Raw genomic sequence first — 16,777 nt, 5'->3', positions numbered from 1 at the left:
ACACAGGGGACCTGCCCCAGGCCCTGCTTTCCCCAAGGCCCTGTGCACAGAAAGGCCCGCCTGGCCTGCCTGCAAACAGATGGGAGGCCTTTACCCCTCCCTGTGGTAGAGAAAGGCCCACGGGACACAGGACACCTGGTCTGAGCCCCTCCCCCCCCCCAGAGGAGCCTCCCCTCACTCTCCTCCCCAGCCCTAGTCAACATAATCTGAAGCGATCAAGAAGCTCACCTGACTTAGTCTCTGCTACCAAATACTACTCATACCTAACATAACACCATTAGTCACTCATTCCTTTAGGTTGAACGCCGTCTTTCCTGTATTTTAAAGTTCAGCCCCTCGTGGGAGGCTCAGCTGTTCGTGTCTCTCTTTGGAAAGGGGTGAAGGGCCCTTGCCACCACAGCTCACAGCTGGCCACACCAGCCTTCCCTCCTCAGGCTCCTGACGCTGGGCCCTTGCTCTCTCGGGCTGGCCCTGTCGGCCTCTCTGACCCGGAGAAAGGAAGCAACCTTTCTTGGGAACATTTCTCGCTCAGCTTTCCCTGTGTAGCTAAGGCTGTCCCTCTGCCCAGGGGAGCAGCTTGCCTGCATCCCCTACATCCCTGATTGACAAGGCCTCAGTTTCCCTAATCCCATGCCATGACTCGTGCCCTTTTGGTTCCAGAGCAGAAAGCTCCTCTGCCCTCTGTCTTCCCCAGCGCAGTCAGAGGCCCCATCTCTGCTCCTCTTGAACCCCCCTTTCTGGGGGCCCTCCCCTCCCCTCCACGGTTAGCCTCTTTCCTGGCCAGGCCCTCACACAGCACCCTAACCCCACATCCAGCCTCCACAGACCCAGAGTTCCCTTGGAAATGCCCCTGCTCTCTCTTCCTGCCTGCCGGATGTTCCCACTGAGTCAGACTCTTCCGCTTTCCCAGCAACTGATGCACCCAGGCTCCTTGTCCTGGGCCTCTCTCAGGCACACTCGCCCCATTACCACCTTCTCCATGCGCTGCCCCCCACAGCCGCTGAGTTCCAGCAGAGCCTCTGAAGGAGCGGGGGGGGGGGGGGGGGGGGCAGGTAGGCCCTGGAGCGTGGCAGGCAGGCTTCCCATCCACTGCCCACACCATGTTGTTGGAGCTGGAGGCCTGCAGAGCATCAGCTTGGGAGGGGAGATGTAGCTGAGACCTTATGTTCGCTACCATGTTTGGGACCCAGGCTCCCAGACCAGATCGAGGAGGAGGGGTATAGATAGAAGAGGCTGTAAGGGTGAGGCAAGATCTGCTGTCCCCCTGGGTCCCATTCCCAGCCAGGGGAACAGGAGGCACAGGTAGAAATCCAGCCGCCCCATGGGGAGGGTGACCCAGCGCTTCTGGAAGGGCCTGCCAGGAGGGACTCCACTGACCTAGTGGCAAAAGCCCATCAGGCTGGAGGCCCAGGTGCCCAGGACAAACCAACAGTCAGAGCCCCACAGTTTCCGGTCCTGAGCTGTCCAAGTGTTACACTGTCACACCTCCTGTTTCCTCCAGAGCCTTATTTGCCTGTGTGCTCTCCCACTGCACAGAGGCTCTCTGAGGGCAGAAATGGTGTGCCAAGGGCCTGGCAGCGCCCTTGCAAACTACAGACCCCACCACCACTTGCAGAATGAATATATGGGTGACAAGGCCTCACCCATGCCATCCTGGGCGCAGCTGCGGCTATCTTATATATAGGCAGGCTGTGCCTACCTTTCACCCAGACCAGTGGTCGGCAAACTGCGGCTCGCGAGCCACATGCGGCTCTTTGGCCCCTTGAGTGTGGCTCTTCCACAAAATACCACGGCCTGGGCGAGTCTATTTTGAAGAAGTGGTGTTAGAAGTTTAAGTTTAAAAAATTTGACTCTCAAAAGAAATTTCAATCGTTGTACTGTTGATATTTGGCTCTGTTGACTAATGAGTTTGCCGACCACTGACCCAGACCGCAGGCATCCCTGAGGGAGGCGGTGGCTGTTAAAGGCCACTAAGAATGAATCCCCCGCTGAAACCGGTTTGGCTCAGTGGATAGAGCGTCGGCCTGCGGACTGAAGGGTCCCGGGTTCGATTCCGGTCAAGGGCATGTACCTTGGTTGCGGGCACATCCCCAGTGGGAGGTGTGCAGGAGGCAGCTGATCGATGTCTCTCTCTCATCGATGTTTCTAGCTCTCTATCCCTCTCCCTTCCTCTCTGTAAAATATCAATAAAATATATTTTTAAAAAAAAATTAAAAAAAAAAAAAAAAAAAAAAAGAATGAATCCCCCTTCCCTGTCTGGGGGAGGCAGGGAGATGACCAGCATGATGTTCCAGGAGACCCTGATTCTGTTACTCCGTGCCACCACTAGGGGGCAGCAGAGTTACAAAAGCCCGGTTTGGGGAGGCGTGGCTTTCCCCTTCACTCCTGCTCCCCAGCTCCTGTACCTTAAGTCTCTGTAACCCCCACCTCCCAACTCTGTATGAGGCACAGGCGCAACTACTAGAAACCAGCAGGCCACCTGCCTCCCTTGCCCAGCGCTCTCCCCCGCCCCTCAACCCCACCAGATGCCCCAATATTTTACTTCTCAGGTCTGGGTCACATCTCTTCCCTTTGGAAGGTATGATGGGTCTATGGTCCACAGACCCAGAGCCAACCCTGAGGGCAGGTGCTGCAAGACTGGAGATTCTTGTTGAGGAAGAAAAGAGGTGGAAAGCTTGCAGGGGAAGAAAGACCCCCTGGATTGCTCGCTGAGACGGGAGCACAGATCAGGCAGAGAGCCGGCACTACTCAGACCCTGGTCACTGTTTCCAGAATGGGTGATCGTTAAATACAAGCACTCCTTGCCCTTCCTCAACCTTGTCATAAATGAGGCAGTGTAATTGCAGATTCCAAATTAACGTGATTCACCCCTTACTGGCTGCATGGCTCTGGTCCTCGTCTATAAAATGAGGTGTAACTACTTCAAGTCATTGGCAGATGAAATGAAAAAACACAGTAACATCCATATGTGTCTCTACTAGGGTGAAGCTCAAAATAGTTTTCTTCTTGCCCCAGGTAACCTTGATAGCCACCTCTGGATGCTTTCTTTGAGGCATCCCAAAGGATGCGGGGACTGCACACATTGTAGACCTGTGGTGTATGGAGACCTTTTGTGACCTGGTGCAGGAGATCCTGAGGCACGTTCTCAGCATCCTTTCTGTGCCTCCCTTCATGTTGTTCCCTGCCCAGAAAGTCCTACCAGGCCGGGCTCCTACCCCACCTCCTCCAGGAGTCTTCTCTGCCTGCTCCCCTCCCCCAGGCCTTGTTCCCTCTGAAATCCAGGCTCTGGCTGCCATCCATCTCCAGCTAGCACTGGAGCTCATGGAAGCAGTCCCTGTACTTCACCTGCCTCTGGATCCCACTGGGTCCAGTTCCAGGCTCATGTCCCAGTGCCTGGGAACCATTCTTTTTGACTGGGGCTAACCCCTAGAGGTCACTGGTGCCACTAGACAACTCTGGGTGGATGGATGAGTATTGAGGAAGGGGATGGGCAAAGCTAGATTGCATGAGAGCCCAGTTACTAGGCAGCAGCCCTCTGAATAAGAAGAGACAAGAAGGTGGCTTAAAGCACATTGTTCCTTTCCTACAAACCCATTTCCTCCACTCCCCCCCATTCCTAGCTGAAGAAACTGCTGTGCTAAGTCCTACTGACTAGAGCAGCGGTCGCCAACCGGTGGTCCGTGAAGTCCGAAAGGTTGGCAACCGCTGGACTAGAATATATGCAGGCCTTGCAGGTCCAGCCAGGCCTGGCCCTGGGTGGAGAAGATGCAGAGTGCATGATATGGGGCCAAAAGGACCAGTCCTGAGTAGGCTCCAGGTGCCAGAGACAAAGTCTGGGCCCGCCTCTCCCAGAACACACATGCCAGAGCGGGGCAGGGCCAAAGCCCTTAGAGGCATCAGGAAGCGGAAGAAAAGCTGGTCTGGGGACCCACCCCTCCATTCTGCTCTCCAGGGCACACCCGGGCTGGGGCCTCTAGAGCTTTCCAGCTTTAGGCCTAGCAGCGGGAGGTGAGCCCTTGTGTGGAACTGAACCCCTGGGTCTCCCTATAGGGGATGCTCTTCTCCCTGTAGCTGCAAAGTAACTCAGAGTGTTTTTCTCAGAGCTGTCCACAGCAGAGGCCAAGTGCTGCCCCGTCAGGGCACCTACTGTGTGCTTCACCTGGCTGGGGGGACAAGGAAGTGAGCACACAAGTAGGAAGCTGTGTCCAGAGCTGGTGGGGAGGGGTCTGGGCCAGGCAGAGCAGTGTGGGTCCAGGGAGAGTGAGCAGGAGGCCTCAGAGCATTAGCATAGCTGGGGGTGAGCACAGCGGAGAGGGGAAGGGCCAATACAAGGACTCAGGCCTGCGGACCCTGGAAGCGTGGAGCAGACCGGGCTCTCCTGCGTGTGCCCAGGGTGCTCCTTCCTCTGGGCAGGCAGAGAGGGTTGCGTGGGATACACAGGCTCTCTTCCACCTTGAAGCTCATCCCAGGGGCCTCTCATGGGAGTGGGGTGTGGGTGGAGCCACATCCTCTAGGGACAGGTAGGGAAAAGGTCTGGCAAGTTTTGAGGGGTAGAGAGCTGGCCGGCCCCACAAGAGGGAATGGCCAGGGGTGGTGTGCCCCATCTCTGGGTGGCGTGCCCTGGACTAGAGGCTTCAAGGCAGGAGAGGTCAACCAGGGAGAGAGAGAGAGAGAGAGAGAGAGAGAGAGAGAGAGAGAGAGAATGCTGAAATGCCCGGGGCACCATCACCATCACAGGGAAGAGGAAGCAGCCTGGGGGTGGGGCGAGCAGTATGGTGACCAATTGTCCCCGTTTGCCTGGAACTGACCCCGTTTTAGCACTGAAAGTCCTGCCTCCAGAAACCCCTCAATTCTAGGCAAACCTGGACATTTGGTTGGTTTCAGGGGAAGGAAGGTGTTGCAAGAGGCTGGGGCAAGGGAGGGAACTTCTCAGGAGCCCGTCAGTGAGATGCCAGGGGCCAGAGGTGGAGCCCTGTCCGTAGGAAGATCCCTGTGTGAGCAGGGAATTTAAATAGGTCCTCAGTGCTCTTGCTGACAACAGTAACAACACCTCCCACTTACATCTGACATTGCCAAACCCTCACACACCTGATGCCATTTGATCTCATCAAGCTCTGAAATCTGCGAATTAGCCAGGGCAGGTGTTACTAGCTTCTCTTTGGCCATCAGGGTCAGGGACCTGCCCAGGGGCCTGGGTGGAGGGTGGAGGCCTCCCACTCACCTGCCTGCAGCACTCAGGCCCAGGCCCCAGCCCGCCGCACACTCTCCAGGGCATGCCCAGGGCTGGCCACCTTTGCCCTCCTGCGGTGAGAAATCTGTCCACCCAAACCAGTGGTTGGCAAACTGCAGCTCGCGAGCCACATGCAGCTCCCGAGCCGCGGTTTGCCGCTCTGTTGACAAATGAGTTTGCCAACCACTGGGATAGGAGCTTAATCACAAGGAACAACAACAGCCTGTAATTATTGGAATCGAGAGTCTAGGTCAGTGGTCGGCAAACTCATTCGTCAACAGAGCGGCACACCGCGGCTCGCGAGCCGCATGTGGCTCACGAGCCGCAGTTTGCCGTCCACTAACCCAAACCATGCAAAGAGCCTGCTGTCCTGCCTCCCTCCCCACCCAAGGAGCCGGGGAGCAAGGGGCCTTGCCGGCTCTGCTGAGAGAGATCGGATGCCACAGAGAGGAACATTCTGCCTGCGGGCCTTCACTGTCAGTGCGCACCTCCCCGAGACCCCTACCCATAGCCTCTGCCACTAGGAGACGCCCTCCCGCCTCTCCTCTCCCTGAGTTCAGCCCCTCACCCAGCAAGGTCTCCTTTGCTCCCCGGGGCTCCTTTCTCTTCCACTCGGTGCCTTTCTGGCAGGAAGGTGCCACCTCTCTCAGCCAGGCAGTAAGTCCAAGCACTTGGCAAGCGCTTACCCCTGTAAGGCACAGTGCCGAGGGAAAGAGGGACACGTGCGGCTCAGGCGCTGCTTGCACATCTTAGGGGTGGATAGGGAAGATCAGAGCCTCATGCTCTGCTGTAAATTGACTCTCACGTGCTGGCCCTGCTGTGGGCATCCTCACTTCTCTCAGGCCTCCCACCCCAGCCAGGCTACGCAGTCTGTCCTAGCTTCTCTGTCCACCTCATCAAGACAGGTCTGCCGCCTCTATACCTCCCACCACGTTCCTCAGTGAGCTCAGACCTTGACTCCAGAGATGGTGAGGACTGAGGCACTGAACCTTGAGACCAGAGCAGGGAGCCCTTACAACGCTCCTCAAGCCTGCAGCCCCGGTCCCCTAAGGGTCCTTGAGGACATAGGCCTCCCCTTTTGGCTCCCTGCCAAAGCTGGGGTGAGTGGGGTGGGAGGTCATGTTGTCAGGGGCCCTGAAGGAGAAAAGGAGGATTCCTGGAAGGGGGTCGGGGGCATGGAGGGCTGGTGAAGACAGGCCCTGGTGGATGCAGGTCCTGCCATTCATGCAGTGTGGGCTGAGGGGTGGGAGCACTGTGAGCACCAACGCCTTCATAAACTTCCCCGCGGGCTTCCCCCTTCTGTGCCCTGTCTCCCCCAGGCTCACAGCAAATGCATGGGTGATGGACGCAGTAGTAACTCCCCACTGACTCATTGACCAAAGTCCTTTGCCCACAATGTTACCAAAGCAGTCTGCAATTTTTCCAAAGAGCATTCCTGAAAGGAGAGACAACAGGATGGAGAAGGGGCCTAGGTTAGACTTAGATGGCTGTGATTGGGACTAACTGTACACTGGCTGGGTGGCCTCAGGCAAATTTCCTAACGTCTCTGAATTCTGGATTTTTATTTTTTTTTATCTACAAAAGAAGGGAAGATAAAACAAATCTTCAAGAGCTGATACGAGATAATCCTATATAAAAAAAGGCTAATATGCAAATGGACCGAACAGCAGAACAACCGGTTGCTATGAGGTGCACTGACCAGCAGGGGGCAGATGCTCAATTCAGGAGCTGCCCCCTGGTGGTCAATGCACTTCCACAGGGAGAGCGCCACTCAGCCAGAAGCTGGGCTCACGGCTGGCGAGCGCAGCAGCAGTGTCGGGAGCCTCTCCCTCCTCCGTGGCAGCACTAAGGATGTCTGACTGATGGCTTAGGCCCGTTCCCACCTAAGCCAGCAATCGGATATCCCCCAAAGGCTCCCAGACTGGAAGAAGGTGCAGGCCAGGCTGAGGGACCTCCCCCCCAAGGGCACAAATTTTGTGCACCGGGCCTCTAGTTGATACTATAAAAGAACCTGACACACAGAAATACTTTTCTACCCACCATGAAAATAATGGAGAATCATTCTTTTTCCTTCTCTCCATTTTTCAAATACTTTTCTGATGTGGTTGTTACTTCTGTTTTTACAGCCCCTAAGTGAGAACAATTGACATACCATAAACTGCACAAATTGTGCAATTTGCTAAGTTTTGTCTATGTATAATCCATGAACCATCACCATAATCAAGATAATGAAAATATCCATCAAACCCCAAAGTGTCCTTTCTAACATCTCCTTCCAACCCCTCCTCATTTCCACCATGCTGTCCCCAGGCAACCATTGATTTGCTATCATTATAATTAGTTCACATTTCCTAGAATTTTCCAAAATTCTAGAATTTTCTAGACAGAATTATACAGTATGTGTTGCTTCTTTCATTCAGCAGTTATTTTGAGATTCAATCATATTTTAGCATATAGCGAAGTTCTTTTTTGTTGGAAGATTTACATATACATTTTACTAATTTTATTTCATCTCTGACACTTCTATTATAAAGGGCAAATAGCAATATTAAAATATTTCCTCTAATTAATCCCCTTTTAATGTGCACGAATTTTGTGCACTGGGTCACTAGTGTGTGTGTGTGTGCTGACCTCTCAGAGAGAGAGATAGGCGGGGCTGATCAGCAGCCACCCCAGGCTACTGGTGAGGCTCTCTCTCGCCAAGAGGTCAGCAGTTCAGCCCACTGGCCAGCAGCCTGGAGCGGCTGCTGGTCAGCCCCGCATCTTTGATCAGGCCCAGAGATGCTGAATGGCATAGAAACCGACCAATCAGAACCAAATTTGGGTGAACTGCAAGGAGCCAATGGCTGCCTAGGAGGGGGAGCTTTTGAAGCTGACTCGCATAGAAACTGACCAATCAGAACTTATCTGGGTGAACTGTGAAGGCAGAATCTAAGGTGGGGGCCGAGGAGGGGTTTTAAGAGCAAGAGCTGTTTGGTGTAAGGTGTAAGAAAGCCGTTCAATTTTTTAATGACTGGTTTGGCAGTATAGTGCATATGGCTGGCTATCAGTCCAGATGTAGGGATTATGTATTTTTGTCTGCCAAGAGCATCTCCTCCTGCTGAAAAGGGCTCCCCTCCCCCCATTTAAGCAATCCTATCCTATATAATCTATCTATACTAATAAAAGGATAATATGCTAATTAGACCAGGTTGACCGGCCATATTCCGGACATCTGACTTCCTTCTGGACAAGGCCATGGTGGTGGGGGGGGCGAGGCAGAGGCAGTTAGGGGCAATCAGGCCAGCAGGGGAGGGTCATTGGGGGTGAGATCAGGCCTGCAGGGGAGGGCAGTTGGGGGCGATCAGGCAGGCAGAGGCAGTTAGGGGCAATCAGGCAGGCAGGCAGGTGAGACGTTAGAAGCCAGTAGTCCCAGATTGTGTGACGGATGTCCCTGATTGGAGAGGCCTGGTGCACAAAATTTGTGCACATTAAAAGGGGATTAATTAGAGGAAATAATTTAATATTTCTATTTGCCCTTTCTCTATAATAGAAGTGTCAGAGATGTAAGAAAATTAGTAAAATGTATATGAAAACCTCCCTCCTGTCAGAGTCTGGGGCACACCACGGGACCCAGAGTCAAGTCCCCACCCACCCACATGCACCTCAAAATCACGTGAGACCCAGACCCAGCCGCCCCCCCCACCCCCGCCCGGCATTGGGCTAGATCCAGACCCAGCCAGTCCCACCCTTGTCAAGCCCTGCCGGGCAGGGGGCGTAGCCTCAGGTCTCCTGGCCCGGCACCAGGACGGGGTACGTGGCTTGAGGTTCCCCCAGCCCAGACCGGGGCAGGGGCGTGCCTTGAGGTCCCCCATCAAGCCCCGCCAGGTGGGGGCGGGCGCAGCCTCAGGTCCCCTGTCAAGCCCTGCTGGGCGGGGGAGCGGCCTGAGTTCCCCCGACCCAGCACTGGGGGTGCACCTTGAGGTCCCCCATCAAGCCCTGCTGGGTGGGGCACGCGACCTGAAGTCCCCTGTCAAGCCCCACCTGGTGGGGAGTGCGGCCTGAGGTCCCCTGGCCTGGCACTGGGGTGGAGGGAGCAGCCTGAGGTCCCCTAGCCCAGCACCAGGACAGGAAGTGCACATTGAGATCCACCGTCAAACCCTGCAGGGGGTGTGGCCTCAGGTTCCCCGGCCTGACACCAGGGCGGGGCACGGCCTGAGGTCCCTTGTCAAGCCCTGCCGGGTGGGGGGTGTGGCCTGAGGTCCCCTGTCAAGCCCCACAGGAGTGGGGGAGGGCGTAGCCTCAGGTCTCTGCTGATTGCTCATTAAGGCTCCTTATGGGAACTTGGCCTCAGCTGTGGGTGCAGCCATCTTTGTGACAGAGTGATGGTCAATTGGCATATTCCCTCTTTATTAGATAGGAGATATATATATATATATAATATTTTCATTATTACCCAACAGTAACTACACTCCAACTTCCCCAGATATTTACTGGGCACCTGCTAAGTGCCAGGAGAACTGCTAATGGCCAGTCCCTGGGAATACTAAGGTGAGCATACAGTCCAGGGGGGCAGGGAACGTTAGAAGAAAGGACCCAGGGAGCTAGGAAAGCTTGTAACAGGGGTACCTGGTCTGTCTGCAGGGCGTAAGGAGAGGCCAGTGGGCCAGGCACACAGAGCAAAGGGTTGTGGTTCGCAGCACAGGTCAGGCTCAGAGGAGGCCAGAGCACAGGGGCTTGCAGAGTGCAGAGCAAGTTGGCAGCCTGGACCTCAAAACCCAGGCTCCTTTCTGTCTTGTCTAAATTCCATCCAAAAAGCCCGCTTTTCTGACTTGTTCAATTTCCACTCACAATATGGCGCCCGGGGTTGCAGCAGCACATTTGAGCACTCAGGACTGGGACTTGGTATTCAGGGCAAGTCGTCCACCTGTTCCTTCCACCAGGTCACTATTTCCTACCCCACCCATGGAAGCAGGTGAGAATCCTGTCTGGTATGAATCTGTTGATTCAAGTGTGTGAAGCAGCAAAAGGCCTGGGACTCAGTAGCCGCTCCACAAATATTTAGAGCCAGTCCCTGGGTGCTGAACAGTCTTGCCAGGGTCTGACCAATAGTTCTTGTTACCAGACATCAAGTAATGGGTTGTTCCCTACTCTCTCCGCCTGTTACATACACACACACACACACACACACACACACACGCAAACTGCTTCCAGCTCCTCTTTGCCCAGATAAAGATTAGCTCTCCCCTCCTAGTCCCCTCCCCACCCTCTGCCCACAATCCTCCCAGTGCACCTGAGCCATCCCAGCCCCTCCCCACCCTATACCAGTGATTTTCAACCTTTTTCATGTCATGGCACACATAAACTACTTACTAAAATTCTGCTGCATGCCAAAAAATATATTTTTTGCCGATGTGACCAAAAAAAAAAAAAAGGTGTAATTTTGATTCATTCACACTAGACAGCAATTGTTGTGTTGGCTGTTATCACTTTTTTATTTGACAATCTAAGGGAAAAGAGGTCAGTGCCCCTGACTAAACAGTCAGGTATTGCATGTTTTTAAAAAATTCTTGTGACACTACCGGTGTGCTGCAACATGCTAGTTGAAAACTGCCACTCTGTACAAATACACCTGAGCACTGGGAGAGCCTCAGACTTCCCCCTGACCCCTGCTCTGCACTCTCAGGTAAGAGTCTGGCTCTGCTGGCTGCGGCAGGGGACAGGAGGGGCTCTCTGTGAGAGTGCGTGGTGTGTCTGTGTGGTCATCGTCTCTCTGGGTAGAAGTGTCTGTGTACTGAATTGGTATCTGTGCCCCTGTGTCTCTTAGGGTGGGTGTCCTGCATCTGTGTGTGTTAGTCTGTGTCTCTCATCAATGCAATGTGGGTCTGTGTGCTGTATGTCTGTGTATCTGTGTCTGTTCACCTGCCCTGGTCCCATTCCTGGCCAAGCCCCTGAACCTCCACCTTCTGCTTGAGTTATACTTGAATTTATAGCCTCACCTGTCAAGCCCCACCTGGTGGGGAGCGTGGCCTGAGATCCCCCGGCCTGGCGCTGGGGCGGGGAGAGCAGAAGGGTTTTGCAGAGGGTTGAATGGATTGAATGACTAGTTCCCTTTCAGAGCCACCAACTGCTGTCCCTCAAGCACTTGTCCTGAATTGGGGAGACAGTCCAAGGCCTTTTTTTTTTTTAGGTTTAATTGACATATATTAGTTTAAGGTATGCAACAGTTCGTACCTTTCATCCCCTTCACTCATTTCACACACACACACCCCGCCACCTTTGATAACCACCAATCTGCTTTCTGTGTCTATGAGCTGAGGAGTTTTTAAAAAAATTTTATTTGTTTGTTTTCTGTTTTTTAATATTCCACATATAGGTGAGATCATACAGTATTTGTCTTTCTCTGTCTGACTTATTTCACTTAGCATAATGTCTCAAGGTTCATCCATGTTGTTGCAAATGGGAAGAATTCCTTCCTTTTTTATGGCTGGATAATATCCTTGTGTGTGTGTGTGTGTGTGTGTGTGTGTGTGTGTGTGTGGTATGTGTGTGTGTGTGTATGTGTGTATGTGTGTGTGAACATTTGTGCTTCTATGTTCAGCAACTATATGAGTACCAGAGAGCCCTGATGTCAAGAATTTGGTCTTTCTGTTACATAATGTATTCTAATTTGTGGGTCAGAAAAAAATGAATGTACTGTGTGCGCACTTGGTCCATTCTGGGGTTGTCCATTGTGGCCAGCCTTGCACCAGAGTTCCTCAGTAGTCCATCCAATGAGAACACACTTGTTGGTGAATGACAACTTGGCTCAGACCCCAGGCCTCCCACCAACTTCCAATCCTGGTGGGAGGAGATAGGAACAAGCAGCTAGGACTCTGGAAGACTTTCCATTCACTTGCAAAGGTCTTTGGGTCCCTGGATCTTCCATAGGCCCCTACCCACTAACTCCATCCTGCTCTTGCCTGCTCTGGGTGAACTGATGTCACCAAGCCATCCTCTCCCACCTTTATGCCAGATGTCTACACGGAACAGGGATCTATAGGATCACCATGAAAATCACATGGTAGGCACACAACATGAATAATTAACATGATTGACATTGACCCAAGTGGAAATGAATCTATAATAATAAAAGGGTAATATGCTAATTAGACTGGATGTTTGGACGTCATTTTGGATGTCCTTCCAGATGAAGCCAGGGCTGGAGGGAAGCCCGGGTCCTGGGTGCCTGAGGGAAGCCGGTGCCGGCAGCCAGGGGAAGGAAGGCCTACTCTTGCACAAATTTTGTGCATCAGGCCTCTAGTTAATATATAATTGTGAGTCTGGGGGTCATGTGTGAAGGTGTGTGCTTCAGGGACCAGTGCATGATGCTTTCATGTCTCTGTCCACCCACCATGCGGGTGAACCCACTGTATCCATTCAACACTCATGCCTGGCACCTACTCAGTGCCCAGCTCCATACTGGGTACCAAGCTAAGCCAGAGGGAGCAGTTCTATCCCTTTTATCCCTTGATGGGCTGTGTGTATACATCCCTGAGAGAGAATAAGGAAAGGTGGAGATTTAGATTACAGTAAACTAAAATTTACCTGTTGAACCACAGGTGTTCCTTGTGTCAGTCTCTGTACTTGCCCATAAAGATGGAGCCAGAGAGTTACTGTGGTTGGGAAGCTGTGGATGGAAGAAGGAAGTGAGAAGGAACGAGAGGTAAAGGCAGGGGCAATCAATCAGCTCTATGTACTGCATGCCAAGAATGTGTGTTTGTGTGATGGTGGTGGTAGGCTTCCAAAATGAAAACAATCTCTTACACTTCGTAGAACACTTTACAGTTTAAGAAACATTCTCATACATCCTTCATCTTCAACCTCAGAAATAAAGCAGACAGATGCTTCTCCCATTGTGCACATGAGGCTCAGGGAAATTAGGGGGTTATGCTCAGGGGGAGGCCATGGAGGTGGAGCTAGGTCTGGAGTCCAGAACTCAGCTCTTGGCAGCTGTGCCATTGGCTTCCCTCAAAAGGAACAAAAGCCCAGCTGGTGTATCTCAGAAGTTGAGCATCAACCTAAGAATCAGGCGGTCATGGTTTGATTCCCAGTCAGGACACATGCCCAGGTTTCAGACTCAATCCCCAGTGTGAGGTGTGCATGCAGGAGGTGGCCAATCAATGATGTTTCCTTCTCTCATCATTGATGTTTCTATCTCTCCCTATCTCTTCCTCTTTGAAATATATATATGTGTGTGTGTGTGTGTGTGTGTGTGTATATATATATATATATATATATATATATATATATATAATTTTTTTTAAAGGAACAAAAGACCATCCTGATCCTCAAGAAATATGTCTCACCCTAACCAGTTTGGCTCAGTGGATAGAGCGTCGGCCTGTGGACTGAAGGGTCCCAGGTTCGATTCCGGTCAAGGGCATGTACCTTGGTTGCGGGCACATCCCCAGTAGGGCACTTGGATGGAATTAGAGAACATTATGCTAAGTGAAATAAGCCAGTCAATGAAAGAAAAATACCACATGATCCCACTCATTTGGGGATAATGAAAAACATTATAAACTGATGAACAAAAAGATAGTTACAGAGGCAGTAAAGCATCAAACAGACTGTCAAATTACAGTGGTAAGGTCAGGGAGAGGTGGGGGAAATAAGAGATCAACTGAAGGACTTATATGCATGTATATAAGAGTAACCAACGGATGCAAAACATTGGGGGGTGAGGGCATGTATGGGAGTGGGGTGGGGGGCAATGGTAAGATATGTACACAGATAATACCTTAATAAAAATTTGAAAAAAAAAAAAAAAAAAAAAAGAAAGAAATATGTCTCATTAAGTAGGCAATTCCCACCAAAGGTGTCCTTCAGAACACCCAGGACCACTCAGATTGGTTACTGAAGAATGAGCCATTGGGTCGCAGCTGGCAGGGCAGGCAGAATGGCTCCCCGAGCAGGCAGGGCAGGCAGAATGGCTCAATCTAACCAGACATCCTGCAGGAAAGCAACAGAGAGTTGAGCCAAAGAGATTTTCAAATAACAGGAGATATGAGCAAAGGCTAACAGAGGGAAACAGAAGATCATAAGCAGTAGCCAACAAACAGCTGAGGATCTGAGCAGAGACTGGGCTGAGAAAAGTGGGATTGGGCGGGGAGGGGCAGATGGGGAGGCTGGATGGGGCCTGTCTGGGGGTAGAAGCAGAAGAATCAGGGTTTGCCAGTGCAGAATGTCTCCCTTAGTGTCATGGAGTTTGCCTGAGATTTGGAGAACAGACAGCTGACAGGGTGGGGAGAAGAGCCCACACTTCCTAATTGGCCCCACCCCACTGAGGAGGACTCAGCCAGCTCTTGAGCAAATGGGAATGCACAGCTGAACTTTGCATTAACTTTCAATATCCTGTTGTTGAGTGAATGAAGGAAGGAATAATGGTCAGGCAAGTGACCAAGTCTGAAGACCTTTGTTGGAGGTGGGGGTGGGCACAAAATCAGCACCAGGGAGAGAACTGGCTTCAGAACTAAATGACCAAAGCTGCTTCTTTTTCCCCTTTCTCTCCCACAGGTCAGGAGGTAGGAAAGTTTCCCAGTCATCTTCCCTTTTCCTCCCTGCTGCCACGTCCTCCAGACCTCTAGCGGCCTTCTCAGACCTTCCCAAATGAAGAGTGGGGAGCAGGCACAGACATCGGCCCCACAGTACTCATCCACCCCCTGCCGGTTGCAGCCTTCTCTTCAGCTGCTCTCATATTTTCCATCTGTTTCTCTCCTTTCCTCTCATCCCCTTCCTGCCCCAGCAGCCCATCCTCTCTCCTGCTGCTTCCCCTCCTGTTCATGTTTCCTGCCTTCCTGGCTACCCCCACAGCCTTCCTGGATGGCTGGCTTGCTCTCAAAACCCAACCACACTACAGGGCCCCAATGACCTGACTAGGCCAGAGAAGGGAGGCTGCCAGCTCCCCCAATCCCTCCATTGCTACCACCAGCAGACCCAGTTCCTAGGCCTGAAACTGGTCCTACCATAAAAACAGTCATGGAAAGAGAGGTGGGCAGGGTAGGAAGGGGCTATTTCCAGGCATCACAGAGCCTGGATGGGGCAGGGACTGCTCTAACATGGTCACAAGAAAGCCCCTAGTCCTGGAGCTGCCTCCCGCTCATCCCCCATGCTGCCACCCCCATGGCAACCCCCACTCCCCAGTCTTTATGAGGTCCTAGGAGGCAGAAGCAGCCTGGGAGGGTATCCCACCCCTAGAGTAGGAACATAGCCCTACCCCTGCTCCCTTAGGATCCCAGGCAAGGTGTTATCTCTCTTCTCTTCCCTCGTCCTGTGGCAAGAGGCAGAAAAACTCCTCTGACCTTGGGGCCTCAGGAGTGGTTCTAGCCAAGACAGAAGGTTAAACCACCCTCTTTCCAGGCCTCTTCTGGCTGAGGCAGTAAAGCATTGATTTTATTTTCTATTCTTTCTGGTTTCTTGAATCTGGCACCTATTCAGGGACAGGCACAGGTTCACACACATTCCCATTGTCCTGTACATACAACCATGCACATGCACCCATATGCATATATCTGTGTACACAGCAGGCATGTATATGCACCCACCCATGCACATGTACACAGACAGCTATTTTTATGTAAATTAGCACACACCCATGTACCACACACATGCATGCACTACCTACATAGTGAACACAAATACCCTTGACTTGCCACTTCCTACCTTTGGTCTCCTCTCACCCTCCAGCTGCCTTCCTCCTCTTCCTCCTCCACCGCCTCCTCCTCCTCCTCCTAATATTCCTTTTCTCCTCCTCTTCCTCCATCCCTACAAATCCTACAATTCCCCTGACCCTGCCTCCTGTCTCCTTTTTGCCTCTGGCCCACAGTGAGCTCCTCTGTAGCCTCCCCAGCCCCACCCTCACTTTGAAGTACAGTCGGCTTGCAGTTCCTAGCATGGCAAAACCTCTAGTCACTCTACAAGGATTCCTGGGTGATGGAAGGGAGAAGATGAGATTGAGATAATTCTGCTTCTTTGTTACAGATAAAATAAACTGAGTTCCAGGGAGTGGGAGTCATATCTCAACTCAAGGAATGGAGACAAATGAATCTGGCTTCCTCCCTTTTGTCTGCTCAGTACTCTGATTTCATCAAAGCAAAAGGCCCAGAGCTAGGAACTGTCACTGCTGTCTGCCTCCCAACCCTCCAGCATGATCCCCTGCTAGTGCCCCAGAATCTTGAGTCCTCTACAGTTAGGTGTAGAGAGAAGGGAGAAAAGCAGTGTCGATTTGGGGTGAGATTGGCACTGACTGTTGACTCTAACATTGTTCATTTGGCTTTCCACAGGAGCACTGCCATGATGGTGGGCATGACCATGACCCTGGCCCTGGGCACTGCCTGGAGGGGAGCCACCCTAAGGGTCCTGTGGGCCATCCCCTGGTCCACATCACTGAGCAAACAAAAGAACAAAGGCACAAGAATGGGAAGCCTGAGTGGGTTGCCCTGCTGACCTGACATGGAGCCTGAACCAGAGTCTTTTCTTCCTAAAAACAGCTTCCTAAAGGCTATGTTTTATTCCTTTTTTAAAAAG

The sequence above is a fragment of the Plecotus auritus genome (assembly GCF_963455305.1).
Source record: "Plecotus auritus genome assembly, chromosome: 1".
NCBI classification, from domain to species: domain Eukaryota; kingdom Metazoa; phylum Chordata; class Mammalia; order Chiroptera; family Vespertilionidae; genus Plecotus; species Plecotus auritus.
This window is presented reverse-complemented; position numbering follows the sequence as displayed.